Here is a 19,296-nt window from a genome sequence, read left to right on the forward strand (position 1 = left end):
ATATGTAGAGGTGAAGGGGAGGGCATCTCAGGGCCATACTACTGTGAACAAGAGGAAAGATCGAGCTTCCTTTGGGAGTGGCTAGACTTACGAGTTTATGGACTGGCTGTAGCATAGGGTGTGTAAGAGAGAAAGCCACTGCGGGCTTAGGTAGACCGGTTTGCTTCAGGTAAGCAGAGGGAAACTGCTACAGGTTTTTTCTTTAGTAGACTGACATAGTCACAACTTTAGAAATATTATTCTTGCAGTAGTGTATATGAGAAATTGGAGTGGGGAGAGAGAATACAGTAATTCAGGAGGCTATTGTGATGGCCCTGAGGTACTGGGGATCTGATCTAGGAAGGTGGCCCTGGGGCTGGAGTAGAGAACGTGGGCCAGTCGTGCAGGGAGAATAGTCAGGCAGACTGCTGATCAGATGTGGGCAGTTACGGAGAGGAAGGAAAAAAATTGATTCGAAGGATGTAAGCCCTGGTGACTGAGAGGATAGGATTTCTATGACAAACTGAGGATGGCAGAAGGAAGAATGTGTTTGAGAGGACAGATAACTTAGATTAGTTTGGGACTTGTGGAGTCAGTGGTGCTGGTAGGACCTTGAGGTAAAAGTGTCAGATACGTACATGAAAAGGAGACTTTAGCTCTGGGTTAGAAGATGTAGATTGGGGAGATAATTAAGTAGTTCAAGTTGTGGAATAGATGACACTGGTCAGGGACTTACTCGTTCAAAGAGAGAAAGGCGGTAAGGATGGAAACTTAGAAGCATCATAATTTTGGCTATTTATTTTAATTTTTGTTCTTGCACTTTACTGCTAATAATCTCTTAAACGACACTGTTGGGCTTCCAAGTCTTTATTCTCAGCTCAGTCCACCATGCTGCTTGAAAAATTGGGCTCCTTGGCCATATTATCTTGACTCCATTGTAGAATTCAGTTTTAATCTGGGACAACATAAAAAAACCAGCCTTGTGACCTTATTTGCCATTGAGATGTTATTGGGAAATTTTTCCATCACATCTTTCAGTGTCTCCTAGAGCAGCTCGTTCACAGTAAGTGATAAGAAACAGCTTTGCTTCCCTGAAGGAGTGTAGGTGTTTGTTCCTTATAGAAAATCATATAACTAATCACATTGACATTTTTCACCTTGGCTGCTAGGAAGCACAGACTCGAATTCTCTGCTTAACTGTAGTAACTGTGAGGACTCAAATAGGTCTCCAAATTTGAGTTCTATTCCAATATCTCTTATGCCAGCCACAGTCTTCATTTTCTTCTCTAATTTATGCTTTCCTTGGTCATGATTTTTTAAAAATATGCAGTGGTTCACGAATTTGCATGGCATCCCTGTGCAGGGGCCAGGCTAATCTTCTCTGTATCGTTCCAGTTTTAGTGTATGTGTTGCCCAAGTGAGCACTCCTTGGTCATGATTATTAATTTCCTTCCTTAATACATGCATTTCTCATAAGCTATCTCAGATTCCTTGTAGAATGAGATGAGGGCTAAATAAATAATGCCACTATGGTGTTCTCTGTATGAATGAGATATATTGAATACTTAGAATGTTACAGATCAGTACATAAATAGAAGGACTTATCACATTTTAAATTTATATGTTCTTTGTTTTCTATGAACTTTGTCTTAATTGATAGTTTTTAGGCAAATGGTACATATAATCACAGACTGTAAAACTAAATGAAAAATGATGCAACGTAGGAGCCAAGTTCATGAGTAAATATTTGCACACTGACCCAGTCCACTCTGCCTCTTGATGAGTTATTCATTTCCAAGTGTATGCATCTTTGCAAAAGAATTGGAATTTTTTTTGTCAGTCATTCATAAATTTTAATAATTGGTCTATTTGGAAACTTGGAGTTGATGTCATTAATGGCCTGGGACTATTCACTGGAATTTGAGCTGATATGATCCAGTAATGCTTTTATTTTCAACCAGTGTGTGCAAACCCTGCCTCAGAAGACGGTGTAGTGTTCACTGTTGAGCAATGAGCAGGTCACTGGTTAGGGAAAAAGAATTGACCTCTTACCACCAATCATTCTTAGATTCTGTCGTCTAAAGAAATCTCTTTTCATTTTTAGGAGGAAACTTTTGCTTTTAGTGATTGGTTGAAGAACTAGATTCCTTTATAACAAAAGTCTTTTAAATTAAGATAGCCAAATAATTAAGGGGATATCTGTGATTATCGTTATTTGCCCTGTGTAGCCTCCAGCAGAAATTCTACCCCAATTTTAAACTTGACAAAGTGTCATCCTTCCCTCAGACGATCCTGTCAGTTCTTATAAAGTGGGAAAACTGTGAACCTATGCTGATATAAAGTTTTTAAATATTTATTTATTTATTTTTGGCTGCGTTGGATCTTTGTTGCCTCACGCGGGTTTTCTCTAGCTGCGGCGAGTGGGGGCTACTCTTCATTGTGGTGCATGGGCTTCTCATTGCGGTGGCTTCTCTTGTTGCGGAGCACGCACTCTAGGCTTCAGTAGTTGTGGCACATGGGCTCAGTAGTTGTGGCTTGCGGGCTCTAGAGTGCAGGCTCAGTAGCTGTGGCACACAGGCTTAGTTGCTCCTTGGCATGTGGGATCTTCCTGGCCCAGGGCTTGAACCCATGTCCCCTGCATTGGCAGGCGGATTCTTAACCACTGCGCCCCCAGGGAGGCCCGCTGATATAAATTTAAGTGGTACAAAAAACTTTGTAGAATCAAGTGCATATTAGATGAGATACTTTTAGGAACTTTGTTTTAAAAATAGTAATTCTTAGATATAAGTCACTTTTGTCTGTTTCAACTGATGACCTACTTTCTATTTACATGAAATGTCAAATGTTGACATCAAAATATCTTTGTGATTCTGTTTGTATAAGGAAAAATGAATTCAGTTAAATAACACAGTGGTTTTTACTTATTTAGACCCCATCTCATTCCCCCCAGAGAAATGCAGTTATTCTCGATGTGTCAATCATGCTTCACGATCTTCTGCACGTGTGGAGTTTGCAGTCATGGTAGAGCTGAGGCCTGCTCTTCTGCCTCTTGTCCATGTTAGATTTCCTGGTTTTCATTAGAGCTTCTCAGCCCTCTTCAAACTTACCCTTGTTTATTGTAAAAAAAATATCCTTAGGATTTTTATTACATTTAACAGAACCTTCTCTTAGAAACCATCGGTTGAATTGCTTTCTGATCTCAGTAGCAAAAATAGTTGTTCTTTCTCTGAGCAACTGGTTTATTTTTACCCCAGGGACACTGAATCTTATAACAGATCATGTTTCCCTCTACATGTTGACTGCAGCAAAGCTCAGAGTCCCTCCTCCCCCTTAAATGTCTACACCACCTCAATTCTGGCTCTCATTCTCCCTTGTGGCTACAGTGACTGGTACGGTTATCTAATCCTACTAGTTTTAAAAGCTGTTTGAAGACAAGGATTCTACTACTTTTGTTTATATTTTTTACAGTGCTGTCACAGTGTCTTGCACCCATTTGGCACTCAGATAATAGCTGTGACTAGGCCATTCAAAAATAGCTTCACATTGGGCCCTCCATGGTGATAAGGATAAGGAGAAAGAAATATGTAGCATGCCAGTGGAGGTTTTGAAATATGCTGAGGGTCAGAGGGATTGTATGTTTAAAAATATGGCAGAATGAAACGGGATGTTCCTAAGGATGAGAAAAGAATGTTGAATATAGGAGCCAACATATGCTGTTTTCCTCTTTGTGTCTTATCTGAATATACCGATGTATCAAAGTTGGGAGCCTGGCCTCTCCAACCTTGCTACAGTAAGAAAGATCAATTCTCTTCTCTCACAGAAAAAAGACAAGGAGTTTGTTAGGAGAGGGACAATTTTACCCGTGAAGGTTTAGAAGTTGCTTTGAGATCCATGCATACAAACAGTGTAGAAATACCTACTGTGTAATGCAGATTACGTCATCTCTAAAATGGTTGTGAGCTGTAGCCAATGATGCATGTACTTAACGGTTATTCTGTATGATGAAATTCCAGTACAACTAAAGAATGTGGACAGATCCATGGAGTGAATTGTAATTGTATGTGACATATAATCAAAACTCTTTAGTAGGAAAGTCCATTGAAATGAAAATGAACCTAGTGAACTGAAGGCAAAAAGATCATCAACTTTAGATACATAGTTAGTAACACTTTATTTTATAATTGAATTTCCACAATCTATATTTGGTGTGTTGAGAAAGGGAAACTTTGTTTTTTAAAAAGTTGTTGTATTTTATTATCATGTTATCATATGTTATTGGTAAGCCTCATGATTCTGATTTTTCTAAAATCTAATCTAAAATATTAAATGCTTAGAAAAATACTAGGGGAAAGAACTTTTTTTCATTGTATTTCTCTCTCCCTTTCCCTTCTGTGAAAATCAAAGCATAAGGTTTGTTCAAGTGAAACATAAAAAAAGATCTGCCTTACTAGAATTTCATTTTTTAAAAACTTTACTTAGGGTCTTGAAATAGTGTCTTTCTCTGAAGACTATTTAGTTGAAAGCATACCTTTGAGGACCCTTTATTGAATTACTGAAATACCGTTTTTTTTAGCATAATACTGGTTATATTATATAGTTTCAAATTTTCTTTACTTCTAAAACACGTTTACTTCAAATGAAGCTTAAATGGTTGCATTTCTGACATACAAATATGATCTAATTCTGCCAAGTCCAGATGAAAAATCTAGACCTCAGTTTCCTAATTAGTGATAAGGATTATGCTCTATGAAGGTATGCATAAATAATTGAAGGGGTGGCGTGGCATTAAAACCACTCACTCTGAAGTCTGACTGCCTCACAGGGTTGTTGTGAGGATTAAATGAGTTTCTTACTCATGACAAGGATTTAGAAGAGTGTCTGGCACAAGTAAGTTCTCTGTTAAGTGTCTGCTATTTTTATTATTGCCACTATATGGCTAAACTATTTATGTAATAAAAATAGTTTTCATTGCCTCCAAGAGGGTTTGAGGTACTTTTGAAGTGGCTGAAAGGGCTTCTGCTCTTAAAAGTTACAAGAAGCTAGAGAGTTCTGGAATTCCCATCTGCCCCCAGTCCTGTTTTGCTCTAAGGTGATCTTACTTAAATTCTGTGGTCTTCCATTTTCTCATCTGTAAGAGGACAGTTCCCTGGTGATGGGTCTCTGTTATTTCTTTAAGTCACAACAATAATGTGATGCTTTGATATTACCTTCTGCTTAAACAAGAAGGTTGAGGTTATATGTGTCAAATTCCTTGATTTGGAGTGGTAGAGTTTTATTTTTATTTTTATTTTTTAAAAATTTATTTATTTATTTTATTAAAAAAATTTTTATTTATTTTTGGCTGCGTTGGGTCTTTGTTGCTGCGCGGGCTTTCTCTAGTTGCGGTGAGCAGGGGCTACTCTTCATTGCGGTGCGTGGGCTTCTCATTGCGGTGGCTTCTCTTGTTGTGGAGCACGGGCTCTAGGTGCACGGGCTTCAGTAGTTGTGGCACGTAGGCTCAGTAGTTGTGGCTCACGGGCTCTAGAGCACAGGCTCAGTAGTTGTGGCACACGGGCTTAGTTGCTCCACGGCATGTGGGATCTTCCCGGACCAGGGCACGAACGTGTGTCCCCTGCATTGGCAGACGGATTCTCAACCACTGCGCCACCAGGGAAGCCCAGTGGTAGAGTTTTAGAAGTAGAAAGGGCATTAACCAGGCAGTCTACTCCCTGGGGAACTCATCTCTTCTCTTAGCTTCAATTAGTATTTGAGTGTTTTTCTTTTTTAGATTTTTCTTTTCTTTTTCTTTTTATCTTACATCTTTTTTTTCCAAAGCACTTTTTACATACTTGTAGATACTGTATTTATTATGTTTATTGTTTGTATTGTATCCCTACTTGAATGTAAGCTTCACAAGGGCAGGGATCTTTATCTTTTTTTGTTCAGCTGTCTGGCACATAGTAGGTAGCCAGATAGGGGCTCAATAAATATTGTTGGATAAATGAATGAACCTTCAGTTGCCTAGTGGACATTTCTATTAATTGATCACTTCTGTTTCTCTTCTGAAACAGCACTCTTTCATGATTTTCTTATTTCCACCAATGAATACTTTCATGTTACCAAGAGCAAAATCCTAGAGGAGTTGGCAGCCGTACCCGAGACAGAGCAAATTAGATGATTTTCAGGGGTATTAAGGCAGCCACTGCCTCCAAGGGTCTAGGTGCAGAAACAGTGACAGTGCATTTTCACACAAGATAGGTGGGCCTGAATCTTCTCAAATGGAACCTTTTGAGCCAGAACTAGAGGTAACTGCTTAACTGCCCAGGAAATTACTAAAGTTACCAAAACTTACTGCTAAAATCATAGCTTCTGTTGGGTTAATGTTGCCCGTATGCTTCCCTTGTCATCTCGTTCCATTGGAGATTCCTCGTTGCTTCTAAACAAAGTCCCGAGTCTGCAGCCTGCAGTCCAGTGAACTCCCCAAGAACTTTCCAGTTCTAGATCACACAAGTGCTCCTTGTCCGTTCTCTCCTCAGCTGAGCCTCTTCCTTAGCATCCCCTAAAGCATTCCCGTTCCTGCTTTAACGTCCCTCTGTTCATACCATCCTGTGTTCATCACGCGCTCGGTTCTCCTCTTTCTTTATCCATCCAAATCTGTCTTCCTTTAATCAACAAGGGACGCTTTTCAGCCCTTACATATGTGAAGCCATCTGTATCATGTTTAGGGCTCCTAAATGTTGCATCATTCTTAAATGTTCCATTTGCCTATTTATTGCTTTTGAGGAAAGGGACTAATGGAGTAATGGAGTTGGGGGTTAGGGCATGAATCACAAATCACAGCTAAAGCAACACCTGCTAAACTGGAACAAAATTGACTTAAAGTGTATTTTCTAGCCTGTGCTGTTTTCAAGGGCTTTAGAAAATGCTAAGATCAAGTCCTTCCTATTTTTTTGGCATTAAAATATCTTTTTAAAAAATTGAATGATGTAATTACATCTAATAATAGCAATGGGCTCAAGTGAATTATCTTTATTTGGAAATATAGAAAATTGGCAGTTGAATTGGCTCTGCTTGTGTGTGTGTGTGTGTGTGTGTGTGTATGTGTGTATGTAATTTTACTGGTTTGTGAAATCAGAAACTAGGAAAGACAAGTCTGGCTGGTAGTCATACATACTCCATCCCTTGACCCTTCACCTGGTGGCCATTTTCTTCCCTGCTCAATTGCGCAGTACAGATCTTCCTCGACTTACGATGGAGTTACGTCCCTATAAACCCATTGTATTGTTCAATACAGTAAGTTCAAAATATTGTAAGTTGAAAACACGTTTAATACGCCTCACCTGCTGAACATCATAGCTTAGCCCAGCCTTCCTTAAATGTGTTCAGAACACTTATATTATCCTACAGTTGGGAAAAATCATCTAACACAAACACTATTTTATAATAAAGTGTTGACTATCTCATATAAGGTATTGAATGCTGTACTGATAATGAAAAACAGAATGATTGTATGGGAGTGAATGGTAGTACGTGTATTGGTTGTTTACCCTTTTGATCATGTGCCTCACTGGGAGCTGCCCAGCATCACGAGAGAGTATGTACTGCCTATCACTAGCATGGGACAAGATCAAAATTCAAAATTCCACATACAGTTTCTACTGAATGCGTATGGCTCCTATACCATCGTAAAGTAGAAAAATCGTAAGTCTAACTATTGTAAGTTGGGGGACCATCTGTATTCATTTTTCAAGGTCTCAGACATTGGCTAAGATTCTCATGCTGTGGTTTGACTCTGGTTATCCAGCCAGGGAATGCATGAAAGTTACCTTCCAAATATGCAAAAGAGTTTCCTTCTATTGCTTGAACTTCAAAGAATATTTTTTTCTTGTTCAGCTCAGATTAGTCTAGACAATGGCATTTTGTGCCCTTTCTAAGTAAATCAGCTTTATTCATGTCATCGAAAGAGAATTTTTGCTTGACTTTCTAATTTTTCAGGCTGATTGAAAAACCCAGTGGGCATACAAAAGACATTAATTTGTTCTTTTTCTTCCAAATCTTGCACGATTTGTTCTCTTGTTCCATATTGTAAGGCAAGTTAACATTCTCCTCCTTTTCCAATTGCTCCACAGTTTCAAGTTTTCACTGAATACACTGTATGTTTACTTCTGGATTCTGACATTTTAATTATTAGGCGTATTTGATCACATGTAACTGTAATGATGTTCAACAGTCCCACCTGGCTCCCATTTGTGCGTAATGCTGACAAGATGACAGGCCGTGGGAGCGCATGTTGTGTTCTGATAGCCGATCGGTACAGGGAGAGGCAAGGTGTCCCCGTGGTACAGCAGACAGGGTGGTGTCTCCTGGTTACTCTGCAGCTCCAGACAGCAGATGCCTGCTGTTTTAGTCGGAGTTTATTGGTTGCAAAGAGCAGAGGCCCTCTCAAATTGACTTAAATAAAATAGAAAAAAACTTAAAGATGTAGGACTTAACAGGCCATCTTGATGACACCAGTGGACCCATTAGGGACTGTGGAACAGGCTAAAAAGTCAGGAGTCGTGATCACATAGCCTCTTCTCATTCTGCCTTTCCTGCACCTATTTCCTTCTGTTTCGCATGGGCCGACATATTGATACCTGCCAGCATTGACGTGAGCTTTTTGTTTTAGGCCCATGTTAGAGCCTATATTTTTCCAAAGTCAGAGTCTCAAAAAAGAGACAATTTGATTGGCTTAATTCAGCCTGTGGATCTGTTCCCCCTGGACCAGGCAGCTACCCTAGTTCTATGACCTGTTGGGTTGGGGTGGGGGAGCATTTAACATCAGACCAATCAGGCAGCATTTAGTTGGTATCACACCTCCTGTGCTGGTTCTTTGTTTCCAATCTAGTCTTGCCTGTTTTCTATCTTTTTTTCTTTTGGTTCCACATTTTGAGCGATTTCCTCACTGTTATAGTACTTATACTGAATTTTTATTTTGGTAATCATTTTCTCAAAAATATTTTTAAAGTTCTTTATTTTTCTCCAGTCGTTTTATTTTCATGTGTCTTGTTCTTGTTTAATGGTTGTAATATCTTAAATCTCTTTGAGTCTTATTACAGTTAACTTCTTTTTAAAGTGCTCTTCTGTTCCTGAATTAACTCTCTTTCTTCTCAGTGTCAGTTTTTTTCCCCCTAAGCTTACTGATTTTCCTTGTAGGCCTGGTTGCCTCTTCATAATTAAGGGTGAAGGACTGGGGAGAGTTTACTACCTTGAAAACATCTATATGTAGAGTCCACCTGCCGGCCCCAGCCCCTGCCACCTCTCCCTTGAACAGGAATTCTAAACAGAGCTCAGTGTATACGTGTGTGTGGGAGTGGGGGTCAGGGGTACTGAGTGGTCTGCTGGCCAGCTTTGCTTCACCCCAAAAATGCCCTGATGAGGAGGATTTACTCTGAGGAACCAAGATTCACATCGGAAACCTCCACAAGCCATCTCTCATTCCCTGCTGCCACGATTGGTTCTGTTCCTTTAGAGATGAACCCCCAGATGTTTGTCGTTATACTTGGCCATGCTGCCTGAAGGCTCTGTTAGAGGGTGGGGAGGCGGGCGGGGGGTGCTAACCGTCATCACTTTATCCCCCTCTTTGCTGCCCCGTGTCATCCTCCCCGCTCTGTGATACCTGTTGACTCTGAGCCCAGAGCCTCCCTGGGCTTCTCTTGAGCAGATTGTCTCCTTGGTGGCCCGTGGGTGGCAGCTCTCCCCTCACTGTTTCATCTGTCAGCACATTCCCATCTCCTGTTTTGTTTTCCAGAATTTTGTTGCAATCTCTTGTCCATTTAAAATTCTCTTCCAGCAAACTCTTTTTCTTTTCTTGTTTTTTTTTTTTTAATGTTTATTGGAGTAGAGTTGATTTCCAATCTTGTGTTAGTTTCAGGTGTACAGCAAAGTATCAGTTATACATATACATATATCCACTCTCTTTTTAGATTCTTTTCCCATATAGGCTATTACGGAGTATTGAATAGCGTTTCCTGTGCTATACAGTAGGTTCTTATTAGTTACCTATTTTATATACAGTAGTGTGTATATGTCACACCCTTCTGCTTTTTAAACTCATGACTTTGTTGATCAGAAACCTTTTGGTGGCTTTGTAAATTTTTGTGTGTATATATATAGTGTATATATATATAGTGCATTAATAAATGTTTTGGAGTATAGTTGCTTTACAATGTTGTGTTAGTTTCTACTGTACAACGAACTGAATCAGCCATATGTATACATATATCCCCTCTTTTTTGGATTTCCTTCCCATTTAGGTCACCACAGAGCATTGAGTAGAGTTCCCTGTGCTATACAGCAGGTTCTCATTAGTTATCTATTTTATACATATTAGTGTATATAAGTCAATCCCAATCTCCCAATTCATCCCACCCCCCCTTTCCCGCCTTGGTGTCCATATGTTTGTTCTCTAGGTCCGTGTCCAGTAAACTCTTTTTAATCTTACAGAATTCTTCTATTTTATTTTTTGGTGCTTTCACTTCATTGGGGATTCAGGCGGGACAACCAGGCTATCAACCATCTTGAAACTGAAACCTCAAAGTTGTTCTTTTAAAAAATAGCATTTGGCTTTTATTTTACTTTTTTAAATGAGAGATACATCATACACATACATATAATAGAATATATGTATAATTTAAAGAAAAGTGATAAAATGAACACTGGTACCAACTACATAGCTTAAGAAGTGGCATGTCACGTTTTCGGTACCTTAGAAAACCCTGGGTACCCTTCCTTGATTGCATCTTCTTCACCCTCTCTGCCTCCTGTGGTTACCATCATCCTTCATTTTCAAAGTCATTCCCTTGTCTTCTGTATGTTTATCTCCAAACAATATATTGTTTAATTTTAGCTGCTTTGGCTCTTTGAATAAATAGAATCATATAACTTGTATTCTTCTGTACCTTGCTGTTTCACTCAAGATTGTTTTTGAGATTCATCCATGTTTATTCATGAAGCTATATTTTATTTACTTTACTGCTGTATAGCATTGCATTGTAAGAATATACCACATTTAATTATCTTTTCTGCTGCTGATGGACACTTGTGTTGTTTGTGTAACTTTTCACAATCGTGAGAAAGACTGGTATGAACATAGTTCCTGTTGCATGTATGCTAGAGTTTCTCTAAATGTATAAACCTAGGAGTGGAATAGCTGGGCCATGGAGTATATGCATGTTTAATTTTACTAGGTGGTGACAACTCTTTGCCAGAGTGGTTGTACCAGGATAGACTACACTGGTGTGTGCAGTTGCCTTTGGCTTGATGACCTTAGTGTGATCAGATTTCAAATATTTTTGCCTGTTTGGTGGGTGTGCAATCATATCTTACTGTGTGTTTTTAAAATTGAGATGTAATTTATGTTTAGTATAATTTACCTTATTGTGATTTTAATTTTCATTTTCCTGATTATTAATGAGGTTAAAGATATATTATCATATGGCTATTAACCTTTCATGCTTTCTCTTCTATGAAAGTTTGCCATGTTTTCCCCATTTTCTCTTATTGGCTGGTGGGTGTTCCTTGTATATCCTGAATATATAAGAGTGTGTGTGTGTGTATGTGTATCTATAATATGTGATGGAATTAATTTTTTTGTGGGCAGGATCCATTGCATCAGGAGGAAAAGGCAGTATTCATGTCCAGCAGTGAGTTTCCCTGCAACCATGATTATAACATTCTCTCTTTATTTGTGGTTAATCTTTGACAAATTGAAAAGTAAGTTTTGGCACTTTAAAATTTTTGGAGTCTTTTTTCCATCCCTCCTCTTAATCTACCTCTATTGTGAAACAATTCTGGTTGAAAAAATATCCTTGACATATTCAGTAACTCAGAATGTTTTCTTTGGAGTGTGTACTATTTAAGTTGGAGTACAGTGCTCATGACGCTCGATGCTAAGAGATCTAAGTGCTTCAATGGTGTCAGACCACAGGGTGGCCAGCACCTGGGGAATAGAGGAGTTGGGAGGTGGATGCTGACCCAGATCGCTGATGTATTTTTAACCCAAATCTCTAAAGGTATTTTTCTTGACTCCCCGGTTTACACATTTCTGAAATGTAATGGAAAAGTAAGTTGGCTTTATAAAAAGAGAGCATTTATTACTAGCCATTCTTTTCTCCATTTAACAATGTATCCTGACTTAAGGGACATTTTCTTTTAAGTGGTGATATTTCTACAAATAAAAACTGCAGAAATGGTTAAAATGGTAAATTTTATGTTATGTATATTTCACTACAATAATATTTTTTAAAAAATCCAAGGCTGAAAAAAAAACTTTTTGGAACATTTAGGGCTCTAACAAAGTGCAAAGATGACACTGAAGTAGTGTATATTTTTCAGTGCAGAGAAGTCTTTCAGAGGTAACTAGCAATACTATTCTCTTTTACATAAGTTGCTTATTCTTTGTTGTGACTATTCTTTTAAGAAGGTTTACTTTTTTTGAGTTTTTGTAAATTTTGGAATGAATTTTCAAGGGTTGTGTTTTCATTTACCTTCTGTTTGTAATCCTAGTGATCACTGCCCGTTTTGCTGCGGCCTCACGGGCCTTCTTTCATTTCCTCTAATCACATCCTTTTCCTTCCTCAGGGCCCTCCCTCAGGTTGTTCTTTTCCCTTTGCCTGCTCTCATTTATTTTATTGTATTATTATTTTAAAAATGTGGTGAAATATACACCTTACAGGCTGAATCGCTTCCTGCTGCTGCTAAATTCATATGTTGAAACCCAAACTTCCAGTACCCCAGAATGTGACTGTATTTGAAGATAGGGTCTTTAATGATGTAAGTTAAAATGAGGTCATTTTAGGGCTTCCCTGGTGGCGCAGTGGTTGAGAATCTGCCTGCCAATGCAGGGGACACGGGTTCGAGCCCTGGTCTGGGAAGATCCCGCATGCCACAGAGCAACTAGGCCTGTGAGCCACAATTAGTGAGCCTGCGCGTCTGGGGCCTGTGCTCTGCAACAAGAAAGGCCGCGATAATGAGAGGCCCGCGTACTGCGATGAAGAGTGGCCCCCACTTGCCACAACTAGAGAAAGCCCTCGCACAGAAACGAAGACCCAACACAGCCAAACACAAATAAATAAATAAATAAAAACCCAAAGTTTAAAAAAAAAAAAAATGAGGTCATTTTAAGATGGGCCCTAATCCAGTACGATTGGTGTCCTGATAAGAAGAGGAAATTAAGGCACAGACAGTTACAGAGCGGAGACCATGTGGAGGCACAGCTAGAAGACAGTATTGATAACCAAAGAGAAAGTTCTCAGAAGAAACCAATCCTGCTCACACCTTGATCTCACACTTCTAGCTTCTGGAATTATCAGAAAATAAATTTCTGTTGTTTAAGACACCCAGTCTATGAAACTTTGTTATGATAGCCCTAACAAACTATAATAATACATAACATAAAATTTACCATATAACCATTTTTAAGTGTGAAGTTCAGTGGCATTCAGTATATTCACATTGTTGTACAACCATCCTTACCATCCATCTCTAGAACTTTTGTCTTCTTGCAAAACTGAAACTCTGTACCCTATTCTCCCTCCCTCCCCAGCCCCTGGCAGCCAACTTTTTGCTTTCTGTCTCTATGAATTTGAATACTATAGGTCCCTCATATATGTGAAATCATACAATATTTATTCTGTTTGTGACGGGCTTATTTCACTTGGCATAATGTCTCAAGACTCATTCATGTGGTAGCATGTGTCAGAATTTCCTTTGTATGACTAATATTTCATTGTGTGTGTGTGTGTATATATATATATATCACATTTTATTTATTGAATGGTCATTTGGGTTGCCTTCACCTTTTGGCTATGGTGAGTAATGGTGTTATGAACACGGGTATACAAATATCTCTTTGAGATTCTGCTTTCTTTTGGGTATATGTCTAGAAGTGGAATTGCTGTATCACGTGGTATTTCTAAAAATTAATAATTAATTTAAAAAAATATTTATTTATTTATTTATTTTTGGCTACATTGGGTCTTCATTGCTGCACGTGGGCTTCCGCTAGTTGCAGTGAGCAGGGGTACTCTTTGTTGTGGTGCGCGGGCTTCTCATTGCGGTGGCTTCTCTCATTGCAGAGCACGGGCTCTTGGTGAACGGGCTCAATAGTTGTGGCTCGTGGGCTCTAGAGCACAGGCTCAGTAGTTGTGGCTTGCGGGCTCTAGAGCGTAGACTCAGTAGTTGTGGCTCACGGGCTCTAGAGCATTGGCTCAGTAGTTGTGGCTCGCCCGCTCTAGAGCGTAGGCTCAGTAGTTGTGGTGCACTGGTGTAGTTGCTCCGCGGCATGTGGGGTCTTCCTGGACCAGGGTTCAAACCCATGTCCTCTGCATTGGCAGGCAGATTCTTTATTTTTTTAAAAAAATTAATTAATTAATTAATTTATTTTTGGCTGTGTTGGGTCTTCGTTTCTGTACAAGGTCTTTCTCTAGTTGTGGCAAGCGGGGGCCACTCTTCATCGCGGTGCACGGGCCTCTCACTACCGCGGCCTCTCTTGTTGCAGAGCACAGGCTCCAGACGCGCAGGCTCACTAGTTGTGACTCACGGGCCCAGTTGCTCTGCGGCATGTGGGATCTTCCCAGACCAGGGCTCGAACCCGTGTCCCCTGCATTGGCAGGCAGATTCTCAACCACTACGCCACCAGGGAAGCCTGGCAGGCAGATTCTTAACCACTGCACCACCAGGGAAGTCCCCTTAATTTTTTGAGGAACTACCACATTGTTTTCCATAGCAACGGCACCATTTTACATTCCTGTCAGCAGTGCACAGGGTTCCAGTTTCTCCACATCCTTATCAAAATTTGTTATTTTCCATTTTTTTGTTGTGGGAAGGAGGTGATAAAATATGGCTTTTTAAACATCGCTGGGTTAAGTCAAAGAGAGTTGATTCTTAAAGGGTTGTGATGTGGCATTCATCTGCCTCTTGATTCAGGTGTAACACCTTGGCGGCTCACCAGGAAGCATTGGAGTTATTGGTGTGAGAGACTGGCAGCCATTTGTTTTTCCCATTTGGTCCAGGAACTTTGTTTCTGTAATAACTTTGGGTCTGCTTGTGTGACATGGGACAAGCCATTACAAGATACAGGCATTTCTCATGACAAAGACTCTGTGAAATAGATCTTTTGCAGAACTAAAGAGGCTAGCAAGTTTGTTACCTTCTTCCCCAGGGCATATTTTCATTTTCCTAAGTGTTTACAGCTGTGTTTGTTTAAAACACTCATGTACCTAACAATTACAGTCCTGTGAAGAAAACAGCAAGTTAGGCAAATTAGGCCTAAAAACATCTCAAGCAGAGGTTGTAGTAAAACACAGGAAGCCTAAGAGATGCACAGGGGCTTCCTCGGGGCATTTTTGAAATCACGGAAGCGTTACATGTTTGACTGTAAATGTTGCATTACAACCACCTGAAAGATTATACTCAAAGAGGTTATGAATATTTATAAATACATCCCTTAAGTCTGTTTGTGTAAATGAAAGTTTTTTGTGGGTTTATTTTTTTTGTTCCTTGTCCACTTTTGTGGACATCACTTAACTCCAGCAGCAATTCTTGGCTTCCAGAGGCAAAACAAAAATCATTCTTTACTGTGGTCTGGGACAGACAGAGCGACCCAGCCTCTTTGGGAGATCAAATCCCAGTCTCCACCCCCCCACCCCCCGCCAACTTTGCCATTCTAAATGGCAGTTTGTATAGATGATAATTTGACTCAGAAGCAGCTCAGTTTAATAATCACAAGCACTAAGGATTAACAGTAGCATCACAGTGCCCAATACAATTAATTTTACACACGCAACTTACATTTTTCTCTGTAGAGTTTGTACACCCACTGGTTTGAGAATTCACAGTAAATAATTAAAGCTATTGAAGCTAAAGAATGTAATGATGTTTCCTCTATTACTCGACAGTCCTCAGCGTCACTGTAATAATAGCACTTTGTCTAAGAACCCTGAAAACTCTGCCAGTGCTTCATAGGCTGTGTAAACTGAGATAACCACTGCTGTCATTAAAGGCGGCAGGTCATGACCCAGCAGGGATCAGCTACTCCTGCCTCACACTGTTTGCTGATTTAGTTCTCTTCGGAATAGTAAAGCTGGATTAGGAGCCCACAGCTAACCTCACGTGCCCTTGCATGGGAATGATACAAGGAGCAGGAGTTGACTGCATTGCTTTCTTGAGATGTGGCATGCCCCCGAGGTCTGTTCCCCTTACTTTGGAAGTTCAGAGCTGACTCAGAAACAGCTTCTTCCCTTGGTGCTTTGGGTGTTTCCTGAAAGCCTTCCCATCAGTGGTTCTGATCTGGGTCAGTGGGACCACTCCTCAGTCTTCCTTACTACACATAATAGCACGCTGCCTCTAAAGGCCAAGAAGCAGAGCGCTGGATATACTTTACTGTTAATTAATTGGTTAAAGAGTTATTTCATTTATGTTTAACAAATAGATAGCCAGAGCCTGCTGTGTGTTGAGAGAGCTGTGCTAAGCTCTGTTGAGGTCCGTAGAACAAATGTAAAACAGTTTCCATTGCAAGGAGTCCAGGGTGTAAGGTAGAAGCATTGAGCCCTGGAGAACATGCCCAGGGCGGCCGAGAGGTCAGCGCTGTGAGGCCAGAGCGTCAGTGCTCAGGAACTCTGCGCAGGAGAAGCTGGTCATTAAACCTCCCAGGAGATCAGGTGAAGACAGAGCAAATGAGGAACACCTTGGAGAGAGCTACTTTTGACTCCCGACTCCTTCAGGAACTGGGTCCTTTAGAAAATATACCCTGATCCTCTAATCGTAGTTAGGTACAGGATTATTAAAATATATAACTAACATTTTTCATTGGATAATGAAAGTAATAACCTTTTTTGTAGAGCAAAAGACTTGGAAAACATGCATATATACCACACAGAAGGAAAATAAATCACCTGTAATCTGGCTACTTAGAAATAATCACTGTTAACATTGTGGAATATGACCTGTTTTTCTATGTAATTGACTTTATTTGGATTCTCACACCAGAGGGTGGACGGATTCCATAAAGAATAAATATGAGTTGGATCACCTGAAACTATCACAACATTGTTAATCAACTATACTACAATATAAAATAAAAAGTTTTAAAAAAAACCCTTAAAATCTGAAAAAAAAAAAAGAATTTACATGTCAAGCTTTTCAGGGATCCAGCTGACCTTTTGGTCTGATGAATAAGTAAACACTATAGCCTTTTTTAAAAACATGATATTTTTAACAACTACCTTATTGCTACAAAAGCATATATATACATATAGAAGCTATAGGAAAACAAAAATAAGAAGAGAAAACATATTTTCACTACCCAGAGTTTACCTCATTATTCATATATTTCTCTGTTATTACCTAGTATATCCTCCTAGATCTTTTTGTCTGTGTGTCTGCATGCATGTATTATCAAAGTGAAGTTGTCCTGTACATAGGATTTGTAACCAGCTTTTTTTTTTCAGTTATGATGTCTACCTTTCCTGGTTAATAAATTTTCATTTCATTAAAAAAAAGAATAAATATGAGTTGGATTTATACAACATCATTGTGTTGGTTATTGCAATGATAATTTTAACCTTGCCTACCTTTTATTTTATAGTTATTTTAAAATTTTTTTGTAAACCTTGAAAAAAGCTCACTTGATTTCATTTTAGAGTATTTTAAAGCAAATGACCTTATTTTAAAGAGAATATTTTCAGTGGACACACTTTTGGGAATGATAGAAGGAAATGGAGATTTTCTAATAAAGAGAATTATGGTTGTTTAATTTTATGATAGTAATAAATCTCTGTAATAGGTAAATATCTTTGTATTCTTATAGTGTTTAGTTTTTTTGTCCTTTTTATAGTGGTATTCTTTTCCAGAAATGATGTATGTTATTAAGAAGGTGTGTGTTTCTTAATTATTAGTTACATCTTTTCATCAGTCACGGAAAATTTATGTGGGTTTAGTAAGAAAAGAAAAATACTAAATATCAGACAACTTAATTTTTTAATATGTGCAAAGCTACTGACAGCTGACAGGAACATTTGAAACAGGAAATTGCCTGGGCAGTGTGGCCTTCACACTTAGGGAAGAGCCGGGCTTTGGGGGTATGTTTTCCGGTCTGCCCTTATTATATTTGCTCTGTCCATTTTGTGCCAGACCTGGAAAGCTAACAGTGGGATTCTATGTTTTATAAGAACCTCACAAATTCTCCATGTTTTGGAAGTTGTTACTGACTATAATACTACAGAGTAGAGTTTATTCCTTTTTTTCCCTACCTGTCACATATCTGCCTTTTGACTGGTTGAGAGGTCTTAATCTTCTTGGAAATTGGTGTATCTTTGCTGTGGTTTTTAAAAAGACATTGCTTTTAGTATAATGTCTGGCTGTCCTATTCCTCTAATGTCTTTATTAAAAAATTCCTTGTAGTTCTGAGACCTTTTGCTTGAGGGGAAAGGGTGTCACAAACTTAGGGGCCAGACAGCTATATAATGAGCACGTAAGATTCTAAGGAATACTACTCAGCCATAAAAAAGGAATGAAATAATGCCATTTGCAGCAACATGGATGCAACTAGAGATTATCATACTAAGTGAAGTAAGTCAGGAAGAGAAAGACAAATACCACATGATATCACTTATATGTGGAATCTAAAATATGACACAAATGAACCTATCTATGAAACAGAAACAGACTTACAGACATAGAGAACAGACTTGTGGTTGCCAAGGGGGAGGCGGGGAGGGAGAGGGATGGACTGGGAGTTTGAGGTTACATTTAGAATGGATAACAACAAGGTCCTACTGTATAACACAGGGAACTATATCCAGTCTCCTGGGATAAACCATAATGGAAGAGAATATTAAGAATATATTTCTGTGTATAACTGAGTCACTTTGCTGTACAGCAGAAATTAGCACAACGTTGTAAATCAACTATACTTCAGTAAAGAAGAAAAGATTCTAAGGAGGAGTGTGGAGACGTGACCGGTGGGAGGATGCTCACCTCTGCAAAGGCGTTAGGTAGAAAGAGAACACAGACTATTGTGGTGGCCAAACAGAAAGTCCAAATTTGGCTAGAAGCCGACCAGTTTATGCCTGCTTATGCCACTTACTGCTGTAGTAATAGCATAGTGGAGTAGAGTATAATGGTAATAAAAATAGCTAACATGTTCTGAGAGCTTACTGTGCTGGGTACATGCATTATCTTGTCCTGTCTTCATAATAAAGGTAAATACTATTACTATCCTCATCTCAGAGATAAAACTGAGGCTTTTTGCCCATGTCACAGAGATAGTAAGTAGCAGAGAACCAAGACAGGTTTGTC

The 19,296-nt window shown here is 39.2% G+C and overlaps 1 protein-coding gene and 1 non-coding gene across 3 annotated transcripts in view; one reads left to right on the top strand and one right to left on the bottom strand.

Moving 5' to 3' along the window:
* The window catches only part of FHIP1A (FHF complex subunit HOOK interacting protein 1A), a 264,239-nt gene that overhangs the window by 22,908 nt on the left and 222,035 nt on the right, over positions 1-19,296 (top strand). The gene's annotated exons all lie outside the window — the stretch shown is intronic.
* LOC114238749 (U6 spliceosomal RNA) lies at positions 1,298-1,404 on the bottom strand. The gene has a single exon (XR_003624035.1). It is a non-coding gene; the product is annotated as a U6 spliceosomal RNA (small nuclear RNA).

This window comes from Balaenoptera acutorostrata, chromosome 5 (assembly GCF_949987535.1).
Source record: "Balaenoptera acutorostrata chromosome 5, mBalAcu1.1, whole genome shotgun sequence".
Lineage (NCBI taxonomy): Eukaryota > Metazoa > Chordata > Mammalia > Artiodactyla > Balaenopteridae > Balaenoptera > Balaenoptera acutorostrata.